Source organism: Myodes glareolus, chromosome 2 (genome assembly GCF_982192425.1).
Source record: "Myodes glareolus chromosome 2, mMyoGla1.1, whole genome shotgun sequence".
Classification (NCBI taxonomy): domain Eukaryota; kingdom Metazoa; phylum Chordata; class Mammalia; order Rodentia; family Cricetidae; genus Myodes; species Myodes glareolus.
The window spans coordinates 15,621,362-15,639,661 of NC_142027.1; the positions used below are offsets into that span (position 1 = coordinate 15,621,362).

General features: G+C 41.8%; 1 protein-coding gene and 1 long non-coding RNA gene across 7 annotated transcripts in view; one reads left to right on the plus strand and one right to left on the minus strand.

The window, feature by feature from the left end:
• LOC146895699 (uncharacterized) overlaps positions 1-13,132 on the minus strand; it is a 29,552-nt gene extending 16,420 nt beyond the window's left edge. The window contains exon 1 of the long non-coding RNA XR_015000637.2: positions 12,993-13,132. This is a non-coding gene — a long non-coding RNA (uncharacterized LOC146895699). The remainder of the gene's footprint in view (positions 1-12,992) is intronic.
• The window catches only part of App (amyloid beta precursor protein), a 228,801-nt gene that overhangs the window by 25,781 nt on the left and 184,720 nt on the right, over positions 1-18,300 (plus strand). The gene's annotated exons all lie outside the window — the stretch shown is intronic.

Consider the following 18,300-nt stretch of genomic DNA (forward strand, 5'->3'; position numbering starts at 1 on the left):
GCAAAAATTCATTATTTCTGAGGGCATCTTCATTACGTACCATTTTCTTGTTTAAACATTAAATATTTTTTTAAAACCTATTCCTCAAATAGTTTTTAACACACATTTTATAGATAAAACTATTCTCTGATTCATTTGCATCGCAGTGGTTATTAACTTGGAGGTTATGGAATGTAATATACTAAAGCTCCGGAGACTGTGGCTGCACCATGGTTGGCTCACAGGTTTGACCAGTGAATGTGTGTAGCCTGGCATGGCCTTGCTGGATCTGCTGGAAGGTGGGTAGTTCTGTCTGGCTGACAGTGAACTCGCTCACCCCAGGCTGGAAGCTTCAGCTTGGGTCAGACTCTGGTCAGTACAGCAATAGTTTGTTGATCTCAGGGAACATTCCACAGCTGCTGATGTAATTCAAAATGATTGGAGCCAACTCTTCTGGACCAGTTAGAAGGACTTGCAGGGACCAGTTAGAGGACTGGTGCCTCTCGGCTCCTGGCAGCTGTGTGAGTTCTGTGAAGTTTGTGTCTTGCAGTTCCTCTGTGCTAAGGCAAAACTCAGTTCTTAGATGTTACTATCACTTCTTTTTGCAAAAGCATGTTGTTTATAAAACCAAAGGAGGATTTGAGGTGTGGTAGTGCACCCCTATTTACTAGCATTTGGAAAGTGAGGGCAGAAGAATCGGTAGTTCAAGACAAGTCTCAGCTATCTCAGGTCCAGGCCAGGCTGCACGAGAGAGTGTCTTCAAAACCCACACAGTAAGATCAACAAAAGTAGAGAGGGGATGGGGTTTGTAAACGACTTGGCTACTATTCCATTTGGTGAGCTATTCAACGTGATTCTAACAGCTCTTATGATTCCTTCTGCCTGGACTTTTTTTTTCGCCTCCTAAACTTGATTTTTCCCTCCTAAGCTGCGGTTCAGACCAGAACCTTGTGTGTGCTCCCCAAGTAGTGCTACACCAGTGAGATCTCTCCCAGTACTGAAATTTCTTTTTAATGAGCAATTTCTAATAAAATGTATATTGAGGTGGGTTTCTTGTTTTTGTTTGTTTTTAAATGTGATTTTAGGAGCAGATAATTTGTAACACTGGCCATAGTATGAATATATTAGTTTTCATAGTCTGGGTGTGGGCCAAGATCCGCAGTTGATTCTGATGCAAACGTAAAGCCAAGGACTGCTGTTTCACACTTACCTAAGTACTTAGAATGTGTTGACCCGATTTTAGGTGCTGGAAGAAGCCCTTTTATTCTTTGTTTTCTTTGCTTCATTGGATTTTTTTGTTGTTTTTTTCCTCCACAGCTATCTGATAAGATGCTTATAAAGCAAAGAAAACCAGCCCACGAATCACAATCCCAGAGAACTTAGACAGCAATGAGGACCCTAAGAGAAACTTACATAGATCTAATCTACATGGGAAGTAGAAAAAGACAAGATCTCCTGAGTAAATTGGGAGCATTGGGACCTTGGGAGAGGGTTGAAGGGGAGGGGAGAGGCAGGGAGGAGAGCAAAGAAAAATGTAGAGCTCAATAAAAATCAATAAAAAAAAAGAAAAAAAGACGTTTATAATTGAGATTGAGGGATGTGCTCATGACGAAACTATTCAAGGTCAAAGGGTGAAGCCTTTATTTTTATGTCGTTTTGTTTTTAATTCCAGTATAGTCTCTGTTCTTCTGTGTCATCAGACTACCCTGCTCTTTCCCCATCTCACCACAGCTTTACCTGAAATCCCAGTAGTTCAATACTCACTGCCTTTTCTGGCTTACTAAAGGTATAACAAACAGTTAAAGTCAGAGTATTAAGTTATATGGTTAAAGCACAAGCCAGGACAGATTGCCCATAGTCTATATAAAATTGCAAACACTTTGCCATGAAAGTAGGCAATGATGTTGGGGGTAGTCACCCTTTTTCCTTTTGACCAAACTGGGACCCTTCACCACAGTGTGTATTTGCTTAAGTCTGCTTGCTGTGTTTACAGTTGATGGATCCTGAGTAACAGACAGTGGGTTATTGCAACCACTAAAAACTATGCACTTACAGAATATAGCCAGTGGGGTCTGCATTTGCCTCTTCAATCTACTGGGTTAAACATATTTTGGAAAAAAGCCTACATGTGCACTGAACATTTTTTTTTGGGTGGGTGTCATTATCTCCTAAATAATATAGTGTAGCAACTATAACATTAAAATGGCAGTAGGTATCCTATATAGTATCAAAAGGATTTAAAGTACACAGGAAATCCTATCAGCACGCACCCCCACCCCCAACTGGCAAAGTTCTTGTTGTCATTGAATTTCAATCATTTTATTTGTTTTGTTTTAGTTTGCTTTTTTTGAGACAGGGTTTCTCTGTATCTTTGGAGCCTGTCCTGGTACTCGCTCTTTAGACCAACCTGTCTTCAAACTCACAGAGATCTGCCTGCCTCTGCCTCCCGAGTGCTGGGATTAAAGGTGTGCGCCACTACTGAAAAAGAAATACAATATGTACTCACTCACAAGTGGCTTTCAGACATAAAGCGAAGAAAAAAACAGCGTACAGTTCACAACCTAGAGGACCTAGACAAGAAAGAAAACCCTAAGAGAGACATACATGAACTAATTCCATGGGAAGTAGAAAAAGAGAAGATCTCCTGAGTAAATTGGGAGCATGGAGATCATGAGAGAGGGTAGAAGGGGAGGGGGGAGGAAGTGAGGGGAGTAGAGAAAATTATATAGCTCAATTAAAAAAAATAAAGTACACAGGGCAATGTGCAGATATAGGTTCTATACTATATCATTTTATATAGGCATCTTGAACTCTGCTAGTGTCTCCCACAGGGCCTCCCGGAGCTGGTTCCTGCTCTAGGACTCAGTTTTTGAGGTGTAGAGAGTGATTGTCTTGGTTACTTTTCTCTTTGCTGTGACCTGACAAGACACCACTTACAGAAGGAAAGGTTAGAGACTCAGGACATAGAATTTGTCGCCATGGTGAAGGCCTGGTGGCAGGAGCCTTTTGCACTGGGAGCTTGGTCACATCTGAGAGGATCAGGAAGTAGAGAGAGCAGTGCTTTTGTGGTCTTCCCCTCAGTCAATCCTCTCTGGAAGAACCCTTTAGAGAAAGCATCTAAAGGTATGCCTCATTTAATGCCACAGGTACTTCTCAGATGCAATCAAGATGGTGAAATTTGCCAGCACAGTGGTATTCTGTTATTACTTTATTATTCTGGTATTTAAAAAAATACTATAGCATGTACATCTGTACATAGTTTATATGAATTTTGATATTTCTAAAAAGATTATTTTTTTATTTACATATAGTTTCAAGTGCCCAGGTATGGTGGTCACCCCTGTCACCCCAGTACCTGGAAAGCAGAGGCAGGAGGATCAGGAGTTCAAAGTCATCTCTGCTGCATAGTTGGTTACAGAGCATCCTGCAGTAGTAGCCTAGAGTAGTCTATCTACATGAAATAGTTTCAAACCCAAGCCAAATATGAAATTTCAAACATTAGCCATCCAGTGTCAACAACCTTCTAGACCGTGCTGCTGTGGCAACGGTTTCTGTGAAGTTTGTTCTGTTATTAGATTTTGGATACTTCTGCCTGTAGGTTACCAAAGGTTTCTAGTTGCAGAACATTGTAATTAGACCAATGGAATCAAGAAAGAGACCACTAGATTTCAATATACATTTGTTACTAATATAGACAATCTCTACACAGGGCATTAAACACTTATGAAGTTCTAATATCCTTTAGAGCCTCAGAAACACCTATCAGATAACTGCAGTTTAGGGCACCCAAGTTTCCTGGGGAAACCGTTTGTTTATGGGACAAATATGTATTTGCTTTCATCAGAAAGATCACTAGGGTAGCCATGACTCAGATCCATTAAGTGAAGGGACAGAAATAGGACTTGCAAGTCTTTTGTGTCTCTGGCATGGCGACCAGAGAGTTTTATGTTATTACTCGGTAGGTCCTTTTTTAAAATCCCAAGTTATAAATATTGAATTTTAGAAACACACTGTCATGGCTTCAGAAAAATAGAAACGATCTAGAATTTCCAAATGAGGTGTTGGCTCCTGCGGCTCTTCCTGATTTGGTGTTAAGTTTCTGCTCTTCCCGGTGTCCTGACCTCCAACATGTGCTGCTTCCAGAATGCTTGATTTAAACACGTGTTTATTAGTGCCACATGTGTGAGAGCATGCCGTGGCATGACTGTGGTTGTCTCCTTCTACTGTGGGGTCCTGGGCAGAACTCAGGTTCAAAGGGGAATGCAGATTGTCAGGTTTGTTGATGAGTACTCTTGCTTGAGTCGTCTTCCTGGGTGTAACTCAGAACGCTTAGTAGTCAAAATATAAGAGGGTGGCGTTTCGTTTAGTTTAAAAGTCTATGTGTTTTATCAAAAGCAAAATATAAGATTGGATAAAATACCCATTATAAAATAAATTTAAAATCCCTGTTTGCTTTCATTGAAACCTTGTTTGGCTTTCCTCAAATTCTGGGACATGAAAAACAAACAAACAAACAACAACAATAAAAATAAAAACCCAAGGTTTCCCAGAACACACTTTGAAAGCCAGTGTTCCAAGAACCCCAGTCTGTGCTGTCTTTGGAATACCGTTTTTCATAAACCCAGATCTGAAGATGAAGAGATAAACAGACTTGCCTTGGAGTTAGGGCCAAGGCTTACCCATAGCTTTGCAACCAGGTTTGTGTTTTTAGAAAGCCACCAAGCCAGCCAGGCATGGTGACGCATGATTTTAATCCAGATCTCTGAGTTCACGGCCAGCCTGGTCTACAGATCGAGTTCCAGAAGAGCTAAGAATGTCACACAGAGAAAGCCTGTCTTGAAAAGTCAAAAGAAAAAGAAGGAAAGCCACTGTGGGTCCAGGGCCTTAGATCAGATAAGGAAGTTAACAGTGGTCATTATCACTTCCTTCTGGAGAGGAGAGCAGGGATTAGATGAACTGCGGTTAATGACCAGCTATTTAAAAAATAAAATTAGTGTAGATACTAAAGATGAATTATAGAGGTCAGACGCTCACACATCAAATTTCAACTTTTCTTGGGAGTGAAACACTTCAGTAACCTTATTGAGAACGCCATGACGTGCTTAAATGTAAAATCGCTTTCTCTCGAGCCCTGTGACTTTAGGATGGAGCTTAGTAACAGCACAGTTCTTGCTCGCTTAGCTTTCTATTATATCTGTGTCTGAGATGACTGTCCTGTTCCCTTTGGACCCGTGGCAAGGCAATGCAGCATGACGGGAGCATGCTGGGAGTGGAAGCTCACTGACCTCGTGGCTACAACTGGGAAGAAAAGACCAAAAGACTGGGGTCCGTGTGTCTCTAGCAAAGGCACACCCTCGGTGATAGAAAACCTGCAAGGGAAGTGTCACCAGTGTGGAACTCTTTTTCGGAAGTAAATCCAGGTTTCCCCACCAATAGGCTTCTGGCTTTATTTTCGGGCATAGACTGTGCGCTTCTGACTTGGTAAAACTGCAGAAATTCAAGGAGGAAGCAAAATGGGGCTCTTATACTTCCCAAATCTTCCAGCCAAGACTTGCATTTATCCTCTGATAGAGGACTCACCCACTAACGATATTTCCATTTTAAGAATGAAGTTACTACCATAGCTGAGTATGATGAAATACCTTCTCTCTCTCTCTCTCTCTCTCTCTCTCTCCCTCTCTCTCTCTGTATCTCTCTTTCTCTCTCTTTCTCTCTCTTTCTCTCTCTTTCTCTCTCTCTCTCTCACACACACACACACACATCTTTGTACATGGCAAAGAAAATGGAAAAATGAAAACTTGGTTAAAAAAGTCAAAGAGGCATGTCACTGGATTAGGGCTGGGGGTAGTATAGTAGCCCAGCGGTGGATTGCTTGGCTACCAATGCTTTCAGTTTACTCCCCAACACTGGGGGAAAGGGGCGGGAGCATAAAAGCAGTTGGACTGCTTTGGCATTATGTGAAAGGGAAAATTATGGGGCTGGAGAGATGACTTAGCAGTTTAGATCATCAGATCATTTATTGCACAGTCATGAGGCCTAGAATTTGGATGCCAGCATCCATTTAACAGCCCAGGAGTATGCCTCATAGCTGTGACTCTAGTTCCAAGGGGTCAGAGACGAGAGAATCACTGAGCATTCTGGCTTACCCCCTAGCAGATGAAAATGTCCCAAATTCAGGGAGGGAGCCTCTGTCAAAAGGAATAGGCACACAATGGTAAAGGAAGACAGAAGACAAACCACACACACACAAACACACACACACACACACACTTGTATTCATACACAAACATGCACAGACATACAAAGAAAAATAAATCTTTTAAAAAATTAAGAGAGAAACTGCTGTACTTGATGCTTGGGGCAGAGGAATCAGGCCTGCCTGGACTTAGATTCTGCCTTTAAAACAGAGCGAAATGGCTCAGTGAGCAAAGGGGATTTTCTTGAGACCTGCTGATGACCATATAAACAAATAAAATGTAATCTAACATTTTCATTAAAACATTCCTTTCAATTTTGTTTGCATGTTTTGGCACAGTTCAAGCATCGCTAGTTAGGAAATGGTTTAAAATTAATTTTTTGTTTGAGTTGCACCTGAATGCCTCTGAACTGTGGAGGTCTTAGGGCATGCATATATATGTTTGGTTTTTAAACATAAACTTCCTGGCAGTTTGGTGAGATCTTGAATAAGAACTAGGAAGCCTCTATAGGTAGTCCTGTTACTCAGTTTCACATTCATGATAAACTGTTTCCGAGGTTGTCTAATCTTGGGTTTATCCTTGGTTTGCTAAGCAATTATGCACAGAGATTAATTCTAACAAGGGTTATATCTCTCACTGTCTATTTCTTGGAAGTGTGAGAGCAAGACTCTTTAAAAACATTTGGAGATAAGCATTGTGGAATGTTCAGGGAGATTTGATGGAATGTTAAGATTCAATGATTTTGAATAATACTCTTATTGAATACAGGGTGATAAATTGTTACTTTGAGTCTATGTGAATTTTTAGACATGTAGGTTTTGTGAAATAATCTTGCCTCTGAGAAAAATGATTGTTATGGTTTTGGAGGAATCTTTGTAAATCTTTGGTTTAAAGTAAAGCTTGAATTCTGACTTATTCACAGTAGATCTGAATCATAAGAGAATATCATCACCCCTGTTCTGGAAGAAAGCCACTAAAACAAGTGGCTGTGTTCCCCTGGAGTCATGCTTAGAAACTTATTATGAAAAGCAAATTATCTTTTAAAAGAAAATATTTATGCTTTCTGTTGTAATGGGGCCTGAAAATCCGCAGAGAAAAGATTGCAAGGATAGATGGATATTGAGAACACTCTGCTCCGTAAAGTCGCCCTTTCTAATTTACCTGTTTGAAGCATAATGTTTCATCTCCTGCTTGAATGCTAATTAACAATCAAAGTTTTCTGATTTGCACTATTTTCCCTTCATGTACGTGTATGTGATGTGTGTGTGTGTGTGTGTGTGTGTGCACGCGCGCATGCGTGCTTATGTGCACATGTGTGTTCTCATACAGGAGTTCACATTTGATGCAGGGAATGTCTCTTACTCACTCTTCCACCTTATTCTTTGAAGCAGGGCCTCTCAGTCAATCCCAGATCTTTCTGATAAGCTGTACTTTAACCAGAGTGATCTGGGGATTTCCCCATCTCTACCCACTCAGGTTGGAATTCCAGATGGGCAGCCATGCCTCTTGGGCATTTGGGTGGGTGCTGAGTAGCTGAGCTCTGGCTCTATTGCTTTTTAGCTGTGAGGCCTTTTCCCTAGTCCTTGATTCATAGGGTTTTTTTTTTGATGTTTCATGTTCACTATTGTTATTATTATTATTAATTTTTTTTTTTTTGCTTGTTGCTGAGATGATGCCTCTTCGAATAGGTTAGAAAAAGTTTGAAAACTGCTTCATTGCCTGGGAGCTGGCAAAGACTGATCCTCAAATCATGCAGGGTGACTTGGGGTGCAAAAATTTTTGAAGCGGATGCAAGACAAATACCAGACCACATCTAAGCAGACCCCAAGGAGCAAGGATGCTGATCATAGGGGCTGTGGTGATGATGTGGAGAAAAACATTGCCAACCTCACGACAGCGCTTGGTGGAAAAGCTGGAAGGTGACGCACAGCTGCTCCACGGAAGTGTGGAGGCCATTGATCCTCACTTACCCTGAAGTCTGGGGCACAGGGTTTCTAAGTCCAGAGAGCAGCAAGCAGCTGTCTTCAGCTAACTGCCATGAGCAGACAGGTTTTATACCCTAAGATCTCCTCAAGGGTCAAGTTTAGAGTGTGATTCTTTTGCCTTGCCAATTTTTCAGACTGGATGTGTTCACCCTTTAGAAATCCGTCAGTTGCCTCTAACTGCTAAACACTAATACCTCAGCAGTTCCCATGAAACAGAAAATAAAATAAGAAGTTGACGTAAATGTGTAACAAAAGCAGAGACAGGAGACACCGCTTCTCTGTCCGGTGCTTCCTTTCCTTTTGAGAAATTCTTGCTGTGTGACTCCAGCAGCAGAGAGAAGACAGCAGACTAGAGAGAGCAGGTTATTCTTCACATGCTCAAAGTCAAGATCACAACCACGTGAGAGTCCAGGCCTGGGACTGACTGGAAGGGAGAATTAGTATGTGTTATCTATGTATTACTTAGTCAACCAGATCCTACTGGATGAGGAAAGCTTTCTCTTAGTCATCAGGATTGGGCTTTCTCTTATTCTAATGGTTAATTAGTTAATAGAGTCCCAAATCTGTGTAACAAGACTGTATCCCTAATCTGTCACTGATTAGTCAGCTCGCTTGTCCCCTGACTAATCGTACATAACAAGTAATCAGCACCCTGAGAAGCAATCTGGGTCTGGCGCTACACAAACAATTACGCCGGTGTTAACATCAAGATCGGAGCTACCGTGATAATAAAAATTCAGTGTATGACGCTGGTGGGTTCTCTTCTTAGGCTTTTAATAATTTACAACTGCCAGGCTCTTAAATCTTTCCTTTGACATTGTTTCAGCAATAATTCCAGTGAACTTTGAGTGTAGATTAGATTGAACCAGGAAGACCATACCCACCTGCTTGCTGTTCTTTATACCAGCCCACCGTTGGGGACCCTGCACAAACATTTAAGATTAGAGATAAGCACTAAAGGAGGCATCTTTTCTGAGTCACCACAGATATTTTTCTTAGAAGTGATTTTAAGACTCAGTTCAAAGTTTAATGTTTTTCCCCTTCAAACAAAGTTGAAAAAAACCTAGTGTTTATGTGCTCTTTAGGTAAGCACGAAGCCAGAGGACTCTGTGCTTGTAGAGTTGTGGAGAATACTGCCCAAATTAGGCAGGGAGCATAATTACATAGCGGGCCAGTGGTAAAGAAGCAGTGGGAGACAGCCTTTAAGCGTGAGGAAGAACTGTTATTTAGTTTAAAAAAGAATATTTTGTGCATACAGATTATCTAATCCATTATAATGAGACATGTTTTTGTTTGTTTGTTTTTCTTTAGAGACAAGGTTTCTCCGTGTAACAGTCCTGGCTGTCCTGAAACCAGGCAGCCTCGAACTCACTGGGTTCCACCTGCGTCTGCCTCCCAAGTGCTTGGGATTAAAGGTGTGAGCCGCTCTGCCTGGCAAGACCTTGTTGCCTTTATAGATTTTTGTCTTGAAAGAACATTTTGCAGAAACGCCTAAGGTAGAGATTTAAGGCTGTACTTAAATCAAAGCTTGAGCATGTGGCATTGCTAATAATCCCCTTTTCCCTTCAAATTAAGTTTTCTTTGGTGTCCCTTAAATGTCATATGCCAGGCATAATTTTTTAGTGTGACATGCATTTCCTCTTGATGAGATTCCTTTTTATCTGTCCCTGTTGGCAAGATGAATCCTTCATTGAGTAGCTTGTTATATCGAAGTTTTGAGATTGCAGACCTGGCCATCATTTGATCTCATAGTCATTATCGATCATGTTTATATTGCTAATATTTCTCTTTTAGGAGAACTGTGGGATCCTTAAGATGACTTGAATTCAATGACAATTTCAAGGCAATTGCTACTAACTGGCTTTTCAATTCAAAGGGCTTGTTACGATTGGGGATTTTTCTCTATTTTGTCGTTTGTTTTGACTCTAAAGCATTGTTCCGTGGTGCTTAGTTACACATACCCGTAATAGGTGTTTTCTTATTTCCATAATGATTTCAGTACAGCTGTGTTTTTGACAAGAGTTCGGTTGTCAGTTTTCCCTTAGTAAAAGGAGCCAGCATATTTGAATGTGTGGCTGAATACATTGCTTTTCACTCTGATGTCTTTAAGAAAGGAAGCAGTTCATAGAATCATTGTGAGCTATAAAGCTGTTACATTCTGCTGGTAAGCAGTGGCACACCTTGGGTAAATAGTGAAGTATTTTATTTCACAGTCCCTTCCACTGCTTTATTGATAACATAAATTTATATTGCATCAGGATAGGTGTGCTCAAAGCGGGAGGGACCGTGATTTCTTTTTAGTACTGAATCTGCATTTAAAGGATGGTTATAGCTGCTGAAGCAGGACCCCCTCCCCCTCGACTCCAGTTTTGTTGTTTTCTGTGGTGGGGAGGAAGAAGCAAGGGAGGGCTGCTCGTCAAAATAAGAATTGCTAAATCAGAGCCAAGTCTCTGTTTGGGCATTTAAGTTCAGAAGCTTGTGCTGTCCAGACCTTGATGACTATAGAAAAAAGGAGTTAACTTTTAGTGTACTGTTGGTCAAACAGGTAAGTCATTTCTGGATACATATCTTAATAGTATGGAAAAGTTTAATGAAATAGGAATACCTAGAAGAATACCTTGAGAGTTCCCAGTTTTATAAAACTCAGAACTGTTACCAGACATGAGAGAAGATATTATTCTGGACTTAGTGGTCATATCTGTAAGTCCAGCACCCAGGAGTCTGGGGCAGGAGTATTGGTAGTTCAGTGCCAACTTGGGCTGTATGCTGAGATTCTGTCTTAAAAGTTAAAAAGAGATGATTTGTTTTGGTGTATTGCTGTAGTCTGCTCTAAGACACACTTGCCATGGCCAAGCTTTTCTCATTTTCTCTCCTCTCACCTCCCCTTCCTTCTCCCCCCTCTCTATTCTTTCTTTTCTTTCGTCTCTTCCCGCTCCTCCTCCTGTTTTTCCTTCTCTCCTCCTCTCTTCCTCTCCTCCCCTCTCTTCTTTTTTCTTTCAAAGAGTCTTGCTGTGTAGCCCAGACCGACCTTGAATCTTTCCTCTTGCTTTTCTCAGTCCCCATAGTCCAATGCTGGGGTTATAGGAATACTTTACTATGCTCAGAGTCTTCCATTTTCTATATAAAATTTCTCTTCCTTGCTTTTTCCTCTTCATTTCCTTGATCACACCTAGGACCTTGTACTTAGGGTACAAGCAACTGAATGCAGCTTAGTCTCCTCCCCCTTCTCTCCTCCTCTTCCTCCTCCTCTTCTTCTTCTTCCTCCTCTTCCTCCTCCCTGTATTTTTTATTCTATTTTATTTTGGTGGTTCTGGCGATAGAGCCCAGAACTTCACACATGATAAGTGTTACACTATCGAGTGTGGCTCTCACCCTTCATCAAAGAAGTTTCTCTTTTTAACAGAGACCATTACAGGAAAATCACAGCTGGTTAAAAAGCAGAGAACAGCTGATCACAGGGTGCCCAGCTTCAGTGGATACATCCACAGCACAACCCCTACACCTAAGGCTCAGGGAACATCTTTGAACAGTTGGTGGAAAGATTACAAGAGCCAGAGGACTAGGAAGTCTGGTGTGAGACTGTGTCTCCTAGACATAACAGAGAAACTGTACCTATGAAATGTCAGTGGTATGGCCACCTGAACAAGGACATCTCCAGTAGATTTGCTAAGGTAGAAGGGAGAACTCTCATGGAGGTCCCACCCCTAGACAAAGAACTGCAGGCAACTGAGGGATGCTGAGCGCGGGAGATGTAGTCTTCCCCAGGGATGAGCCCCTTAATTAGTAATCTCTTGTCTGTCTTTTGAGAATCAGTGCCATGTAACTCGATAGAAACCCTAAGCAACTCTGTGATCTTAAAACAAGGACATTTCCTTCACGTGTATTTTCACAACTTTTGGCTCAGTGTCGTCTGTGACTGTGTGAGACCCCATCTACAGCAATCTTTTGGCTCCATTCAGGAAGTGTGTATTCTGTGTTTTTGACCAGACAGAGAGGTGCTCTGTCTGGCCCTTGGGGTGTAGTTTTCCTGTCTTTCACACTGTCCTGCTTTCTAAGTAGAAGTTTAGATGCTGCCCTTGGAATGATGTTCACTGCATTACATGGTACCCATTAGCATGGCATTATTTATCACATAGTAAGATTACATCATCTTTTTACTTAGCTGCTGCAAGACATATGTAACAGGCAAGACTGCTTTGTAAAACTTGCTGAAGCCTACTCTTTATAAAAGAAGCGTGCCGTTCGGGAGTCAGGCTGACCTCTTACACGGTGTGAAAGTGAGGGGTAATTTGTATTCTCTACTATGAAATCAGAAGAACGAGTGCTCTATATTGCGGGTACAAAGCACTAATTTGTTCCTCCCTCAGGAGTGCACGTGAGCAGACGCTGGTATCCAGGGCTCCGTTTTCTCTTCTTAGTCCCCCTTTGCACATCGTCTTCCCCTAGTGTCATTTTATTACGTTTTCCCAGTGTGATTTGGGATCCCAGGGATGGGTTTAAATTATGTGCCTCTCTCATCAGCCATGTCATTCTTATTTGTAAAATGAAAACAACTCATTTAGAGGGGAGGGCAGAGTCTTTCCTATATAGCTCAACCCAGTCCCAAACTCGCCAGCCCTTCTGCCCGTCAACCTTCTTAGTGCCGAGATTACGTCTATGGGCTCCTCTGCTGCGCTGTCACGTCTAACAAATCATTTTTATTCATTTTACCTGTGCAGTGTAAAAGGCAAAACAAACCCAGACAAATGAACAAACACCCTGTATTAGGCCTTTCTCCTCGTAAGTTCTTGAATTCTGTTTCCGCACACCTTCGAAATTCTTAACAGCTTACCTCTGAAATGTGGTAGGCCCTGTGAACTCAGCCTGCATTCTCCGTGTCTCTCCACTTGGCACGGTGGCTCTGTCGGTGCCTTATAACAGCACGCTCCACTCGTGTTCCCTTTAAGGATTCGTTTGGTTTTGTTTGTTTTGTTTTTCTTAAGTAGTAGTTAAGTTTTGATTGGTCACCCGTTTCAAACCGCCTAGGACACTGCTTGTGTGACCTGTGACTATTATGTCAACATTCTACTTACCTGTTGCTCTCCATGGTAACAAGATGTGTGTGCCTAATATGAAACGTACTTTATAAAACTCTTTAAAGCCTTCTTTTTATAAAAAAGAACATGTAATTCAGGGGTCTGGGTGAGCTTTCTCCTACTGTGTGAACGGTTCCCTGGCCAAATACATTTGGGAAACCTTGGTTAAAGGTGACTCTACTTAGAAGACCTTCTAAAACTTCCACTATCCAGATATCCTGGAAGGTCTTCTCCCCATGTGTTTGATTAAAAAAAAAAAATTCCTCTCCTCTCTTGGAAATTACATTTTCTAGAAACCGTTTTGAGAACATCCATTTAGTTATTTAGTAAGGTGTATATTCATACTTTTAAAAAACTCAGCAAGGCGGTGTTGGTGAGCACCTTTCAACACTTAGAAAGCAAGTGGAACTCTGTGAGTTCAAGGCCAGCCTGGTCTACCAGGGGAGTTCCTGGACAGGCAGGGCTACACAGCGAAGCCCTGTCTCGGGGGAAAAAAAGAAAGAAAGAAGCAAATAAAAGTCAAACAATACTGGACTGTTTGAGTACAGATAACCACCTACTGGTAGATTTAGTAATTTGCTTGTAATAAGTTTATAATAAAAATTGCCCATAAGAGAAGTTCTTTATAAGAAACAACTTTATTATTTTGAGTCTTGGTATATAGCCTTGAATCCACGCCCTCCTGTCTCAGCTTCAAAATTACAGAAATGGCTGGCCCTCGTGCCCAGCCCTAAGATAAACCAAGGAAGTCTTAACAGCTTCAAGTGTCCACTGTCACCCTGTTTGGAATTACTTCCCTGAGAGCAAGCTGTCAAGACTGGAGGTTCATCAGCCATGTATCAGCCACCGGAGCTCACGTTGCCGTTCAACAGAGTGAGCTAAGAGCTTGCAGATGGTTTGAAATGCCATGCAGGCTTGGTGAGTCAGCTCTGCCACATCGCATTTGCAGCCCCGTGGCTGCGAGTGACGACACATGAGCGGCAGTGTCCTCGGTAGCGTGTCTCCTAGAGACAACTTGGCAGGCAGACATCTTGCAGATAAATGAGGAAAGATTGTCTATTTCAAGTGGCATAAGACATTCCTTAAAGCAGTGTGTCATATCTGTTCCTACAGTCAGCATTTTCTCTGGAGCAGAAAATCTCCTCTCGGGCTACCCGAGCGCAAGGCAGACATCTTCGGAAGCGTCGCACTCGGGAGATAGCAAGCAAGCGCTGTGCATTCGGGAGAGCAATGTCTGCAAATAGGCCAGGAAGTTTCTTATGCCTACATGCATTTCTTTTCCTTCTTCCTGCTGGATACCAGCTGGGAAAATCGGTAACTTATGAAAATGCTTACCATTCATTTCATATGGATTACTGAGTTGTAATTTTTCATAATCTATAAGGTGAGGTTTTGATAAATATGTAGAGAGAAAGGAAGTACAGGGCTAATATCAAAAGGCTCTCTTCAAAGATAAGCTAGATTCAAAATATGACCTTTCCTCTTCTTAATGTTTTTTTATTTTATTGCGCTATACATTTTTCTCTACTTCTCTTCAGCCTTCTCCCATAGTTCCCATGCTCCCAATTTACTCAAGAGATCTTGTGTTTTTCTACTTCCCTTGTAGATTAGATCCATGTATGTCTCTCTTAGGGTCCTCATTGTTGTCTAGGTTCTCTGGGATTGTGAGTTGTAGGCTGATTTTCTTTGCTTTATGTCTAAAAGCCACTTATGAGTGAGTACATGTGATATTTGTTTTTAGTGAGGTGACCTTTCCTCTTGATACAAACATGCTCACCTTCCATGTGTATTCTTTCATCCGGTTTCTACAGTGACCCTAAACTCTGAGGCTTCTAGATATGGGCGGTGATGGATTAGACCTGACCAAAGATGCAAGACTGGAGAATTTTCTGGAAACATTTTTTTTAATTCATAAATTTTCATAAGACCTTTACATTATGTAATCTATTGCAAATTATTGTTATCTCAGAACAGTTAATGCATTATTCAAAAAGGTTCCAGTGGCATAAGCTTCTCTGACTTTATCTAAGGCACTTAAGAAACATTTCGCTATTAAAAAGTCTTCACTGACAAAGAGAAGATTCCAACTGTCTGTGTTGATCTTGGGATCAGGAAGGACCACAGGATGTGATCCTGCTTATGACTGAGCTTGTTCAGAAGCAGAGAGCAGCCCATTACGTACACTTGTGTAGGTTGAATAAAATTGCATAATATAGGAGTTTGTTCATTACTGTGTCTGACTTAGTATTAAGTGAACCAGGGAAGGACCATGTTCCTTCCTTGCCCGACTCCCAATAGCAATGACTCCAATTTGCGACTCTGGTGAAGTTTGACACTTATTATTGGTGTCAGAGAAGGTATTGCCAAATCTTTCCCCACCATCAACACCACTGTAGAGCCATGAGGCCTGTGGTTAAATCTCTAACCAAGAACAAGTGACTGAGGTGCCTATTCAACATATCAAAGCAGACCTGGCTACCAGGTTCTCCCAGCATGCCTCAGTCCCTACCTCTTACAGACTATGACTGGCATACCCTGCCCTGTACCCTGAACTCTCCCCACGGTCCTCATCCATGGGTATATTTAGTGCCTGGGAAATGTGTATATGATCTGAAGGCACCAAGCCAGAACTTTCCGGAAACTTAGCATAGGACCAAGACAACTCTGAAACCTTGTCTGTTGGAAGTGGCAAGGCCTTGATGGCCATCAGCGCACACTGCCCGGCTCGTCTGCCAGTGTCAGTCTCCAGACCGTCCTCCAGGTGTTCTCAGGTGCCTTTCGGTAACTTGCAGAGTTAGGTTACGTGTTGACATCTCTGAGGATCGCCTCGTGTTGACGGAGGCTTTTTAGCTGCAGGAACTCAAACAAAACAAAGGAGCTGACTGCACACTTTACTCATGAATTACGTATGCCCATAATGTTTGTACTATCTTCCAGAGTCCAGTGGGACAGTCTGATTTTAAAAATCCTACGTGTATCACAAGCTGATGCTCCCCTCCAGGGTGCACTTTCAGAGAATCAGGAAGTGAACTGAGCCCCATGGCTCGGAAATCCCCTCGCCTTTTGAGCTGTTGCTTTTAGAATATTCTATGACAAGCCCGAGGTCAGGACAAGTTCAGCTACTACTGACGTGTGCATGCTGGTAATGGCAAAGGATTGCATGCTCTCCACCTGCTGCGACTAGACAAATCCTATAGATACCTAAGTTTGAATTTATTTTTTATTGTCCCATGCCTTTGCCAATAGCGACCATTTTTTGCATTCTAGTTTATTACGTTATTATTTTTCACGCCAGACGTTCTTTAGCTCTTGTATTTATTGTGCAAGGGAAGCAGGCACACTGTAGAGAAAGAGGAAGCTTTCACAGGCTCTGAAGTCATTTTTATCATGTTTATATTTTGTAAACAAAATAAAAGCCTTTGCTTTGCATTTACAGCGTTTAGCTGGATACTCACTGCCGGTTAAGACCATGGGCACAGCCTCGGCGTCTTCTCTGCTTTTATTGCTACCAACTAAACATTGCTGCCATAACATGAAGTAACAGTCTTGTTACGTTCCTCTCAGAATTACATTTCCCCCCTTGGTGTTGTGGTTCTGCAAGCCTCTATTGCAAAGAGAATGACAATCTGACAGTTTTTTTTGTAAGGCTGAGGGCCCTGGAAAGGGAGGGTGTCGGTGATAGTACCCAACTCCAAGTTCTTTAAGGAGGGTTGTCTCCCATGCTTACCAAGCAGATATCCTGAAGCAGGAACCTTTGAGTATTCTTTACAACCCTGGAGGAGAAATAGTCTTGGCTTGCCCTAAGGGAGGTAAGTTAGCAGAATGCTTGAGCAACAGTGAACAGGAATGCCGTTTAAAGCTATCATGAATTTTCACATCAACTCAGCATGCTTTCTGAATTTCTCTTGTGTTCCTGCTACACCAAAAGTCCCAGTGATAAAAATCCAGTGAGTATGAAGGTTGCAAGCACACAGGAAAGGCAGATAAGTAAATATTATGAAGCTTTGGACTGAAATAAATCGATGGATATAATGTAAATATCCATTCTGCTTATGAAAAAGATTGCCTCATGTTCTCATCCTGAAATATTTTCCATGGTTTTGGTTAAAAATAGAAAGGTGATGTCTGGAGGCCACAGACTGTTTGATGCTGTTTGTTCAAAGACACTCAGATTCCTTCTTGACCTGACCAAGTTGACCATTGGTCCCTTCACGCCTCTACACAGAATGTGCTTATGTGTGTTTCTCTGTGCATGCCTGAAGAGGTCACAGAGCAAAGGTCAACTGTGGATCCACTGTGTCTCAGTGGGTTCATGGAATAAAATTATCGCTGCTCTTCCTCACTGGCATGCCACACCCGTTTCAGCATATGCTGCTTTCACATAGTGGACAGTGGGCACAGTGGCATGTTTGCTGATGAACTTGGCATGCCACTTGTCACGGTTAGTACCGGATTTATGTTCACACGGCTTCGTGTAAAGTATAAGTAGAAATACAGTCTACTTAATAAACATTGCTTCCCCATCTGAAGTATTTCCTTCTGAGTGTATATTGGGTGGAACAAATATATGCAACTAAAAAATTCTTCTTTAGCCAAATCGTGTGTTTGCCGAAGTCCAAAAGAAAGAGAATAAAAAGAGGACCGCATAATTATCAGAGCTAAAACTTTGCAATATTTGATTGACATATTATTGACATCTTCCTATAAGCACCAATGCTTGCATTTAAGAACAATATTGCCTTGACTTTGATTTTTCATTTTCTGATGTAGGTGTGAGAACCAGCATACTATGGCTCATGCATCATTGCTGATCCTAAGTCATGTCATACATTACATATAGGATGTTTATAGCCGTTCATGCTTAGAAGGGTGCTATTCGGTGCCTTGGGTAGTTGAGATTTTCATGGTCCAAGGGATGGTGTGGATGAAGTAAAATCAGCGAGAGACAGGATATGCTTCAATATCACTGACAAGGTCAGTTACCGTGTTCCCTGTCTTCCACTGGCTTCCTCCTTCTTCGTAAGCCTCCTTACTTGTGATTAGCGCTTATGCAGGCAGTGGAGC